The sequence below is a fragment of the Microtus oregoni genome, unplaced genomic scaffold (assembly GCF_018167655.1).
Source record: "Microtus oregoni isolate MIOR12 unplaced genomic scaffold, Mior012 000001F_ref0000356, whole genome shotgun sequence".
Lineage (NCBI taxonomy): Eukaryota > Metazoa > Chordata > Mammalia > Rodentia > Cricetidae > Microtus > Microtus oregoni.
The window spans coordinates 8,186,679-8,200,487 of record NW_024543060.1 but is presented as its reverse complement, the minus strand read 5'-3'; positions in this window follow the sequence as shown (position 1 = coordinate 8,200,487).

Genomic DNA, 13,809 nt, shown 5'->3' with positions numbered 1-13,809 from the left:
CTACCCTGGAGAAGTCACAAGTCAGCTGAGTTTACAAGCAAGAACCACCGCACCTGGCTTCTTAAGTGTATGCTGAGGATTGAAATGGTTCTTATGCATCAGTGGCAAGAACCTTCTCTTATTTATTCTTTAGATAGCTTTTCATTTTAATCTTGTTTCATAGCCTAATGTTTCAGGTTATTCTCCTAGCTACTCATTTTCCTCCTTGGGACATGGGAAAAAAGTAAAGGAAAAGCCTTGTCTTTTTGCTTTTTTTGCTGCATGAGCAAAAATGTTCCCTTCCTCGGATAGTCTAAAATTTGAGAAGTTGAGCTGAGGGTGGAGTTTTCTAGGGAAATGGGTTTCATGAAAGTTCACCAGGTGTTACCGGAGAGGAGAGGGAAACGTGAGTTTGAACAACAAACCTGCATGGAATAAGCCAGGTTCCTCTACCTGACCACGCATCAGGTCACTTGGAGAGGTTTATATAGGCTTTAGTACTGAAATGTTGCAATAGTGTTGCTCATTCACATTTGAGAAACTGGGATCTGAGGGTTTCTGGTCAATTTTTGACTTATAGGCAAAGCTGTGCCCTTGGGTCTGGCCATACCCAGGGATAGGCTTACAGAGCCCAAGAGACTTGATGCACAATGTTGGCCCTTAAGTTCTGCCCAGGACGAGGGCAATACATATCCATTTCCCTATGCTCTTCAGCCTGGGGCCAGCTCTTCCTGGCTCCTGTTCCTGGCTCTAAGTAGAGTGGAGGCTTAGTGTATCAGTTTCCACTATACCCTATTATGTCATCCTTAAATTATTGTAAAGGCAACATACAGGAAAAGACTAACTTTTTAGATTTGACACAATAACACACACACACACACACACACACACATATATATATATATATATATATATATATATATATGTTTTCCCCATAAAACCTCTGCCACAAAAGCAATGGTTTCCAGCCCATAAAGCTTCAGATTGTTGGATTCTCTGTGTTGGAACTGAGCCAACTGCGAGTGGTTTTGCTATTCACTTCTGGAGGCTTTTGATATTCACCGTATGATCCTCAGGAGTTTGGCTGAATCAGACATCATGAAACTTCAGCCTTCAGAGAGGGTCTTGTCCACAGCCCGTGTACAGCTTGTCTTATAGTATTTTCTCCTGAAAAAGATTTTAAAATTATTATTTTGTTTTATGTGTATGGGTGTTATGCTTGCATGCATGTCTGTGTACTCCATGCATGTCTGGTACCTGCAGAGGCCAGCAGAGACCATAAGATTCCCTGGACTGGAGTTACAGATGGTGGTACACTACAATGTGGGTGCTGGCAGTCAAGCCCAGTCCTTTGGAAGAGCAGTTAACTTAAATGCTGAGCCATCTTTCCAACTCCAGTCTTTTCTCCAAAGTTTCCTCAAAAAAATGTTAAAAATCTTTATTTTTTTTTTAGTTTATCATACTTGACTTTAAAAAGCTCCTGTAAAAATAAATTATTATAGCAGTTTATGACTTTAGGATATGGTTTCCTCATGTTCCCATTCTGAGTTAGGTAAATTTAATATTTGCCTTTAATATTCTGCAAGATGCCACTGTGTATTAAATATATACACAGTATATGTGTAACACATATAAATATATTTGTGTGTGTAAATACACATTTTCAGAGGTCTATAATTTGAAAGCTAAAAATATAAATTAATCTCAAACTTGGGTAAACACATGCCTGAAATATGCACTGGTAATTTTGTTAACAACACACACAGGTTGTTAATTATGAGTGAATGTACAGAAATACCATCCTCTCCATGAGAACATCAGGATTATCTTTGGTGCTGTAGGAAATCATACAGCCAATAACCTTTGAGTTACCCGCCCACTGGGGCGTGGCCTCTTATACTATTTATGCCGAAGTAAAGCACGTGTCTGATCTCTTTTCTGACTGCAGGATTCAGTTTCTGTTCTCAGTTCCAGCAAAGGATTCTGATTTATGAGTCTACCCCTAAATGAATAACCGTCTATTATTCTCAGTTCTGATCTAGTGTGGGATTTCTTTTCAGTGTCCTTCTTCATCTGGCTCTCAGGTTTGGTATGAAAAGAATGTAAATCTGGGTACAGGCATTGTGGTATAGGTCTATAATCCTGTCACTTGAAAAGCAGAGGCAGAACTACATAGTGAGACACTGTCCCAACTATAAAAACAGTAAAGTAAGTCTACATAATCAGATACGAATCCAGACATAGCAATATTTTCCCATACTGTGAATATCTGGTACCCTGCTCCTAACACCACCTTTATCTATGCATTATCTTTGCAGGAATAATGAAAACCATTGAGATTTTATTCTCAATCACTTTCACAGTCTGCTGTCCCCACACTTTCAAGCCTAACCAACCCCAGCCTGCTTGTGAACCCTCTCTTATCTAGAACAGAGGTTCTCAACCTTCCTGAGGCTGCGACCCTTTAATACAGTTCCTCAGGTATGGTGGTCCCAAGCATAAAATTATTTTCATTGCTACATCATAACCCCTGTTATGAATCATAATGTAACTACCTAATATGTAGGATATCTGATATGCGACCCCCATGAGGGGTCGAGACCCCCAGGTTGAGAACTGCTGATCTAAACCGACACGATTTTCTTACTCCCTCACTATGGAAAGAGTATGGCGGTCCCTTAACAATGCTAAAATTTGAGCTTCCATAAAGCCCAGCTCTAGGGTACATACCTGAAAGACTCCAAGTCCACACACTACAGAGATATTTACACATATGTATTTACTAGAGAGTATTTGTAATATCCAAGGTATGGAATCATCCTAGGTGCCCATCAGTAAAGAAAACATGGTCTCCTTCTCCAGGAAACAGATGGAGACTATAGCAGAAAACCACAACCAAGCAAAAGGCAGAGTTGTGGAACTCCGTCCCAATGGATACAAAGCAGTTTCTGTATCTCAGGCTCAGGGAGCACAGCAGAAGAGTTGTCAGAAAGATTGTAAGAGAGAGAGCATTAGGGAGTTTGTTGTGAGATTTTATCGCCTAGTGATATCAGAAGCTACACCATTGATGTCTCTTCAACATGACCGCCTAAGCATGAGAAGGTAAAGGGCAATAATAGACGTGACAGAGTGGGCTGGGAAAGCTCCAGAGGCCTGAGCTTTCCTCAAAGAACTAGAGGCAATTAAGAAATACTGAGAGTGGGAGAAATAGTCTTGTCCAGGGGAGAGCACAATTGATTATCTGATACATGTTACAATTAAAGAAATGGAGGCCATAAATTTGAAAGAGAGCAAAAAGGGGGATATGATGTGGTTTGGAGTGAGGAACGGGAAGAGGAAAATGATGTTATTATATTATAATCTCAAAAGTAAAAAAGTGGTAAAATAAATACTGGGGTTTTATTCAGCTACTCTTCAAAGGTGTTATGATGTGGGATTCCCCTCTGTATGCTGTGAATACCATTGGTTAATAAAGAAACTGCTTTGAACCTATAGCAGAGCAGGACATAACAGAGCTAGGCAGGGAAAACTAAACTGAATGCTGGGAGAAAGAAGGCAGAGTTGAGAGAAGCCTTGTAGCCCCTATTGGAGATAGATGCAGGGCAAAACTGGCTATTGGCCAAACAGTATTGCAAATAATATGGTTTCTGAGTGATTAATTTGGGGCTGAGCAGCTGGGAACTAACTGGCGGCCTTTTAATAACAGTGTTACATGGTAGTCTAAACTAAAATTAGCTTTCAGTGTCTGTGCCACTTTATGGACTCAAGTTTGCAAGGAAGAAAAAAATCGCTGTTTCCTGGAGTCTCTTGATAAAGGTTTAACAGTGAAGCACTTCCAGAACTGGGATGAAGCACAGCATAGTTATGCTTGTTTTCCTGACAGCCAAAAGTCAGAGATGTGTTTGTCAAGTCGGTGAGCTAAGAGGCTGAGGTGTCCATAGGGAAATGTGTGAGCACTCCAAGTGGGGTCAGCAAAGGGCAGGAGCAGAGTGCGTCACTGCAGTGGTTCCTTCCACATCTCTTTACACTCACAACTGTGTTCTTGTCTCTCATCAAAACTATATCTCTAGTTACTGTAATGTTGCCTTTCCAAACTGGAAAAGAATCTGGCACACATTTCCCGAACTGTTATAACACAAGGTGCCAGAGTCAGTCACTCTGGACACTCTGCCTTGTGAGTCAATGACCACAAAGCCATCACGGACTCTTCTCCACCTCCTTGACAATTACAAAGGTGGAACTTTTCAACTCTTTGTAATTTTCCTAAGAGTCATGAAGCTAGCTTTTCTGCTCCTAATTGTCAGCGAGCAACTGGGCATTCACCTAAGCTGATCCCTTCTCAGAACTCTATTCTTTTTTTTTTCCATTTTTCAAGACCAGAGTTGAGTCCTGTGATTAAAGGTGTGTGCCTTTAATCTAGTCTTAAACATAGAAAGAAGAAATACACTTACATATTTTACTAAAAAAACAACAAACACAAATTCAACGATCATCTAGAAGAAAAAGAAAGACTGGTCTCTGAAGTGAGAACTTGGGGCTGAAGTCTTTGCTTTGCTCTTGAGCCCTTGCCTGAATGCTGTGAAATTCTGAGTGGGGTTCCTGTTTACTAAGGCAGAAGCAACTATAAGAAGTATCTTTCTATTTCTACTGGCTGTTAATTGGATCACTAGTAAAACATATTTTGTTGGGTGGTGGGTCAATGGTTTGGTCAAAAAACACCTGAGTTCAGTCTTCAGCGTGATCCATAAAAAGTCAGATGTGGTGGCATGCCCATGTAATCCTCGCACTGGGAGGCAGAGAGAGGATCCCTGGCCTCACTGGCCAACCTAGTAAATTGTCAGGCTCCAGGGCTCCAGTGACCTAGCAATCAAGGTCATCTTCTGATCTTCATAAACATGTACACACATATGCATATGCTTTTGTTAGAAGCTTCTTAGAGAAGAAAATGATGTATTGACTCCAATCTGGTAGAAGACTTTTGTTCAGTTCTAGTTATATCTTGTTTTGATCCCAAGACATCCAATTGATTTTTAAAAGACTTCTAACTTTATGTAAATAATTAAGAAATATGCTGATGAATAATCATTAACAAAAATTTCTGAAGGTCTCTCTCTCTCTCTCTCTCTCTCTCTTCTTTTGCTTCTTGGAGTTGAAAGGTCTAGGATGTGCTTCTATGAGCGTGTGTGTTCTCGCATCTTTGTGGGAGACTTGGGTTTGGATAAAACATGAAACATTAAACAGGAGGTAGGGTAGACTAGAAATAAATATGAAAGAATGCTGTTTAAGAATCAAATTAGTTTGGCTTCTTTCATTTTTAGTAAGATTATATACAAATCTATGATTGTTTCTACTCCTTTAAGAAGGACCGGCATTTCTCAAAGTGAGAAGGTCCATGGTAGGTTGTGCATTGCAGGTACCAGGAAGCTCATGTCTAGTTGGCTCATTTGTGCTTGTCTCCCTTGATTCTATGGCCTCGAGTCTGGTGACCTGGGTGGTCACATCAGTGAGAGAAGGCAGGACGTGTGGCTTTCTAAATCTTCAAAAATGTTAGTAAAAGTCTCTTGTGAAACAGCCTGGCCTTTGTGTACTCGAGGACGGGTGCCCTTCCACGTACATTTTCAGTTTCCACTTGAGTGAGTTTCCCAGGGAAGTTTGAAGGGCAGGCTTTCATTGAATTTCACCCTCTGAGTCACGTCTCTGTAGATTCCAGAGCGCACTCCGGTAAAGAGCGACAGCGTGAATCAGACAAGCAAGAGCAATGGATGCCATAAGTAGTGGGTATTTAGCAAGTGATGTGTCAAGGCAGAGGAGCAAATCCATTATCCCAAATTTCCCCAAAACTAGATGCTTTGGATACTTTGGCCAAGTAGACTGATGGGACAAAAGGCCGAGGTTAAGGACCCCCAAATTGGGCTGCGAGTTTAACTCCTCCGGGGAGTTTTAGATGCACACGGAAATCAGGCCCTCACCTCTGGGATTGCTGATCCTGTCGATGGGGGTGATGTCTGGGGATTGGTATTTTTAAGAGCTTTCCAGACAGATAGAATGTGCAGTCAGGAGTGAGAATTACTGGCCTTGGTAACTGTCTCATTTGCTCATGTGAAATAACCATGTGAAATACTCTCGCTGCCCATTTATTTGAGTTTTTACTGGAAGTTCAGATTAATTGTTCCTTAACTTCCTTCATTTCCAGCAAATGATGCCATTTAAATACACAAACACAATAAAACTCTGGGATGATTCTGGGCTCTAGATAAACGCAGAGCATTTGGTCCTTAGCGGGGTCTTTAAAGGCCATTGCTCAAATTCCCCACGTGGGAACAGTTATTTCAGTAATAACCAGTGGTCTTTGGTAAGTATTAAACCGCAAGGGTGTTCTTCCAAAAATCAGATAGTAGCCCAAGTTCCTGACTGGGGTCTACCGGAAGGAACTGGCAATTCTTATAACTAGGCTGTCAGCGTCCTGTTACTCATTCCTTCTTGAAGATGAAGTTGTGGCGGGAACCGTGAAAGGAAGCAAGTGGGGTGAGGCTCAGCTCCGGTCAACCCTCCACAATGGGCAATTGCTGTAGCTCAAAGAGGTGAGGCCAGGTGTGGCTGCAGAGTTTTGGGTAATCAATCAGTCTGTTCATCACAGCAGAGTCGAGGAGCAGTTGAAAAGGAGGATTAGAGTTGTCGTATGATGAGCGAGACGTTGGGGTCTAATGCCTCAAGTTTTCAAACGTTTCTTTTAATAACGCTTTGCTTCTTACCTTTATAGCATTATTCTCTCACTTCTTTAGGAAATTAGCTGAGTGTAATTTTTTTTTTTTAACAAGGAAACGGGTCAATGTTGTTTCCAACAGCATATTAAAAGCTATCTCAAACCAAAAGAGTGAGTGTGTCTGGGTGTATACATATATATTTAATAGAAAAGTACTTTGAAAATAACATAAATATGGTGTGAATGTTAGTATGAAATAAATTACAAGAAATAATTTCATTCGCTTACACTATATTCATAGGAAGAAAGGTGTGAATTAACTACAGCCTTATAAGCAATTGGTAAGGAGCTAAGCAAGTAAAATATCTAATATAGTACACATTTCTTTCATAGTACAATCATACCCAGTCTTTATTGTATATTTTGATGTTTTTTAAATGTGAAGCCTCAATAGCAACTATGGCGTTAGTTTCTAGTTCATCTAGAGTCTCTCACATATTACCCAGGGGTAGCAGCATTGTAAACAGCCCCTAATGTTACAGAGACATTCAGTGACTGGGAAAGAATGAGAAAAACAATTTTCCCCAAATTGAAGGGCTGGAGGCAGAATTATTAACAGAATAAATGAGTTCAGAAATAATTTTGTTTATTTACTCATTATTCCCAAGCTCAGACACAACACCGATGCTTTTAGCAAGGAGGAAATGAAGTTAATGCAGAATTTATGTCCTACTGTGTGTTTCCACCATGCATTTCTTGTAACCTATCCATTTTCCTAGAGATTGACAAGTCCTACTTTTGACTTAATTATTCCTTCTTCCAAAAATACCATGAGATGAGTTTCCTTCTGAAGCTCGAATAATTCTATTCCACCATTACCACTGGTTCTACGAACAACTGATGGGGGGCTTCAGCCAATCACATGCTGTAGAAGGTGTGTCCCCTTGGGATCCCAAAATAGCCTATAAAACCATTGATGTGCGCTTGTTTTTCCTCTTTGGTTCCCTGCGCTCATGGCATTCACGGGATCGTTGGTCGTGTAAGTTTTCCCTTTTTCCTCAATTATTAAAAACTGAATCTTTTGTATTGAGCTGGTCTGGTTATTTATCAATCGACCACACCCCTACAAACAGCTAGTTAATACAAGGAGGCATAAAAACAGGTCAGATAGCTGCATGGTGTCATGTGTTGTTTGGAATGTGATGGGAGGTGGGACTGAAAGAGCCTGGGTATAATAGACTTTAGACACTTTAAGAATTTAGGCCAAGTAAGTCTTAGGGAGACTAATACCCAACTTTGTAAATTTCCTTATGAGAATCCAGAATTAACTATTGTGAATTTTTTTTTAAGAGAAAATTCTGGCCAGGCGGTGGTGGCACACGCCTTTAATCCCAGCACTCGGAAGGCAGAGGCAGGCGGATCTCTGTGACTTCGAGGCCAGCCTGGTCTACAAGAGCTAGTTCCAGGACAGGAACCAAAAGCTACAAAGAAACCCTGTCTTGAAAATCCAAAAAAAAAAAAAAATTCTGGTACTTACAATTCTATTTTGGAGCTGGGTTCATGTGGAATCATGTGGTTTTTCATGGTCTGCTTTCTATAGTTTTTCATGGGTTTGATTGACACTAGCTTGAAACATGCTTAAAAATGTCCTGCAAACAGAGTCTCTTGCTTACATGTCAGTGACGTTATAAGACCATGAGCTGTTCTGTCAATATGCAGACATTCTCCTCTCACCATGAGAATAAGACAGACTGGCAAGGGCTTTCACAACTCGCTGAGTACCAGTGTGCAGGTGTGCTTAGAGTTGATGACCTGATTTTGATGTCCAGGACCCACATGGTGGAAAGAGAGAACCAGGTCTCCCAGGTTCTCCTCTGATTTCTAAGAAATCAATAAATGTAAAAAAGTTAAATCTTCATTTTAATGTAAATCATGTAAAAGTTGTGAACTGATACTTTGTTTTTTTTCTTTCTTAGACTTACACAGGACACATAAAGTACTTTGTCAGGCAAGAAATAAAGCCAAAGAAACAAAGTGACCAGGGATAGGGTCTTTTCTTTGATTGCCATGGTCTTTTAGCTTACACAAGGAGAGCGACACTATCAAGGATGCATTCTACAGACTTGAAGAACTGACAATAAAGCTTTGTAATATTGCATATGGCTATGTAAATCTTAGGGTCCTTATAATGTGTGTAATTTACAGAAATATTAGGTGATCTGGATCAGCTCGGGGCATAAGTTAATTCTAATACAGACAGCCACCATCTTGGTGCCTGGAGGGGTGTTTTGTTTCATTTTCAGGAGGTAACATATTTTGTTCTTGTGCCACTGGCTCTAAGATGTGGAGCTGACATATCTTACGTGTGAATTTGTGTATGCATGTGTGTATACATACATACTAGATACATATATAACTGCATAAAATATATGTGTCTATATAGCTTATAAATAAAAAAGGACTGCCATTAAGTTTGTTATCACCTTAAGAGTGACAGGTAAATGATGTGGGATTTCCCTGTATGCTGTAAATATGTTTTATTACCATTGGTTAATAAAGAAGTTGCTTTAGCCATGGTAGGGCAGAATATAGCAAGGTGGGAAAACCCAAGCAGAGATAGAGGAGAAAAGAAGGTGAATTCAGGCAGACGCCATGTAGCTACCCAACAGACCATGAGCCTAGTGGTAAAATATAAAATAATAGAAATGGGTTAATTTAAGATGTACGAGTTAGTTAATAAGAATCCTGAGCTAATAGGCCAAAGATTATGTGATTACTATTAAGCCTCAGAATGGTTATTTCATAAGCGTCTGCAGGAGCTAGTGAGCAGGAGCCGGTGGGTGGAGAGAAACTTGTCCAGGGGCACCAGCAGAATGGAGAATATGTGTAGCTACAGGTAAGTGTGTTTATTGCTCTTTCTGTTTTGGAAAATGTTTAATACCAACTTCTAATTCACTTTTGAAACAACAAAAGTTAACAAAAAAGTACACTTGGCTACCTCTCCTGTTAGTTAATCCTAGGAGACCCTCCAGACTCAGGACTGGCCTCAAATAGAGTTATTCACTATTCAAAAAAGAAAATTTTAAGTCATCTTGAGACTGGAGACAGCTCAGCATTTAAGATGACTTGTTGGATATGCAGAGGACCAGGGTTCGGTCCCGAGCACCAGCATGGAAGCTCACAATTGTGTAGGTCCAGTTCTAGATGATCTGATACCCTCATCAGATTTAGTGGACACCAGGCATACATGTGGTACACAGACATACATGCAGACAGAACACTCATACACAAGAAAGAAATACATTAAAAAACCTGAAAAAAAACTCATTGTTTTATCTGGCTGTATTGATGTCCAGAGAGAATTTTAAGGTAAAGAAGTTAGGTAAAGTGTCTAATGTTATATGGTCACTGTCCTGAAGCAGAACCCCATTATCTTCAAGTCAGAATTTGACCCCACTTTCTTCCCTTCCCCTCTTTCTGTATGGAGCAGCCTGGTTTTTAAAAATGACTGAAGAGCTGCAATTGAGAAAGAGGACGTTCTAGGAAATGGGTGAAATGATCCGAGAGCAGTCCCCCGGCCTAGCAGATCTCCTGACAGGAACAGAGTGGGAGTCTCCTTGGAGGGCAGCCCTCACTCTGTCCTGCCTGCCTGGCTAGCAGGGGGAGAGTATTCATTACAGGCCAGTTTCAGCAGCCTCCTGTGTTACAGCTTGCCTGTGATACCAGAGTCAGCGTGTTCCAAAACACCGACTATTTAAAAAGATTTCATTTTATTATTTTGATTATGTATACGTGTGTACGTGTGGGGTGGGGAGGCGTGTGCACATAAGTGTAAACACCCACAGAGGTCAGAGGTGTGAGATCCTCTCGAACTGGGGTTATAGGCAGTTGGGAGTCACCTGATGTGGGTGCTCAGAATTGAACTCCGGTCCTCAGGAAGAGCAGTATGTGCTCTTAACCACTAATCTATCACCAGCCCCCAGAATGCTGATTTTGAGATGGCTCCACAGATGGTCTTCACGGCAACAACACTCCCCACATAGAAATTTATGAAACAGCCTGTTAGTTTTTAGGTTTTCATTTAGATGGGGATAAAGTCCACAGCATTCCTCTCATTTTCTAAGTGTTCTATGAACCAAAAGAGACTTCACTGTTACCCAGACCTCAAGGGAAACTGAGCCCTTTATAGAGCTGAAGTTCAATGTCTCATCTTCTGGTTTTCTGGTCTCTGGATACTAATTTTATCTGGGTCAATGATGCCCTCTTTCTTAACCCCATTCAATTTCAAATTCTCATTATTATAATAGTTCGTCAAAATCCTCTTCAAAACTCATCTGGAGGAGAAAGAAAAACCAGTTAAAATTCTGCATTCCCAGCTGAGATAGAGGTGCTCTCCTCTCTGGGTATTCTTCCCTGCACAGATAAGGAGGTCAGCGGCAAACCACTTGGGTAAAATGTCCTCCAAGTCCTTTGTCTCTTTGCCTCTTCTTCTTGAGAACAACATTAAGCACAGCAAACAGGGTGTGGTCTCTTCCAGTATTTATGCCTCAACCTTATATACAATTGTGAGACAAGAAAGAAGTCTGCGGCTTGTTTTGCACACGTGAAAACAGACCTACAAATAAAGAGGATGCAGAGGAACCAGATAAGCCTGTTAAAGTTCTAGGGGAAGAAACAACAGATGGCACTTGAAAATGAGAAGAGTTTAACAAGGCTTCCCTTGTTAAAGCAGAAAGCACGGACAGAGATTAAGGTGACTAAAGTCTAGGCATGAGTTTGATAAAAGTAGGAAAACTTTATGTTTAATAAACTCAACGAGGAAGGAGAAGGGTTCTCTGCAAGAATCCACAGAGAAGGGTGGTGAAAAGTCTCCCATAGAGGTGACTACTTCCTTTACTGGGAAGTAGTCACCTTATAGACCTAGCTTGGAAGGTGCAGTGGAAAATCCCCTGGTCACACCCTTGTATAATCTTCCTTTTCCTATCAGTGCCTCCCTTGGTCATCCCCCTGGAAGCCAGGAACAAAGGCCATCACTGTGGGCCAGTGGACCAGCTTAGTAGGCAATGCAGCAGAATGGAGCAGGTTATTCAGTGGATCTGAGCAAACGGGGTTCTCAGTCTAGGGGGCATTGTGATTTTAGAGATATGATCTCAAGTACTGGAAAGGAAACACCAGAGGCTTCAAGAGTAGGGAAAACATTGAAGAAGTTAGCAAATATAGTATTAACAGAAACTGAGAAATTAGGGCTAGGATCTCAGCCTGAGGGGAGCAGGGATAGGAGTAGAACACAAGAAGAGAACGTCCGGTCTCAGAGAAACGTTCCTGATGTGATAAGGAGGGAACCCAATCCTTACCCAGCAGCAGCAGCAATGAGGGGTCCTCCCACTGGACAAGACTCCCTATCAGGAGTTGGGGATGACACCAGGGGACTTCAAAAGTGATGAGGGTTATCGTTTTCCCTTCCCATCAAGTTTCCTATAAAGTTTGTCCCTCCCTCCCTCCGCCTCCCTCTCTTCCTTCATTCCATCCTCTTTCTCTTCTCTCTTTCCTTCTTGGATTCCTTCAGCTTGTAATTGCTTTTTAATTAGAGGGATGCTATATCTCCCACCCTTCAGAGCACAGCTTTATAAATAATAATTCATGGACAGTCTGCTCAGTGTGCCTTTCCCTCTCCGTGGACACTGTCTTTGAGAAATACACCTGTACCCATCTCATCCTCAGTTTCTTGTTTTATATTTAATTTGTTGGGAGATTTCTGGTGCTGCTGAACACTTTGTTTATGTAGGAAATCTCTTCTGTAAACACTTTAGCTAATTTCTGATTACGTTGACCTGTTTATTTTTTTAGGTGTTTGTTCAAGACTCAGTTTCCCCTCATTGCACTCTTGGAGTGAATGTAGTTGTTGGATGCTGTCATGAGTGTTGTTAGAGTATGCTCATTTTCATACCCAACAAACTTTTGAATGGGGCTGCTGGGAGAATATTGGTGAAAATATTATGCACATCTTTTCTTGTTTTCATCTTAAGTGGTAAAAGGAGGAGCCTGTCCACTTATAAGGAGAGTATTATATTCATGATATACTCTATATCAATAAATACTTCAAAGAATGAAAACCAACTATTGGGGGGTACATGAATCTCTACATACATGGTAACTAGAGATACTTAAATACAAAATCTTTCTCAGTTAGCAGAAGACTGGAAACTCAAGAAAGGTTGAAGTTTAGGTCCACAGGAGGTCCCGACTCAGAAAAGCCAGTTTTGCTGTGTTACAAAGCTCACTCACAATAAGAAGAGTGATCCATTCTGCTCTTAATCCACTAAGTTAAGTCTTAACCACACCTTAAAACACCTTCATAGAAATATGGAGAAGAATATTTGACCAAATATCTGACTACCAAGACTCAATCCAGTTGATATATGAGACAAAACCACAGTATCATCTGGGTTTTTTCGTTTCTTAATTTTTTTGAACTCTTCTCTCCATTTTTAATATTCAGTTGAATTTATTTTTTCTGTTATTGAACCACTTTCAGAAATGGCTTTATTGTTGCTCAATTCAAAATGAATGTAATTTATGAAATGTAGATGTCTTCCATCCATACATAACGCTTGCATAAATATCATACAGTGACAGGAGGCACATGTAAACTGCTTTGGAGACAGCAGAGACACAAATCAGAAGGGATAACCCACTCTTCTATCTGAATTCTCTCAGTTTTACTGACTATACCTACCTAGACACCCATGACACATACACAGGTAAGAATAGGGTGCAGTACATGTAAAACAAATATTCACATGCTGGGTTTATGATTAAAGGAAGAATAGTTGGAAGAGAAAAAAGAAGTAAACCAGAAGGCCACAAGTCAAGAGCTGTTGAGTCTCAGAAGAAATGCCAGGAAGAGGCTGTGAGTCTTTTATTAGCAAAAACAACTTAGAGCCTTTCTGTTCCTTGTTCAAATATAGGTTCTGCCTGTGGTAAGCTGAAACTATTTGATTCCCAGCTTAGTAAATACATTTTTGCAAGAGAAAGCCATGAGACTGTTATCGGCCTTCAGGTACCTGTGTTTGCACAAGCTGATACTTTCTTGCTTAGGCTCTAATTCTGTGATAGGTCAACAAGCC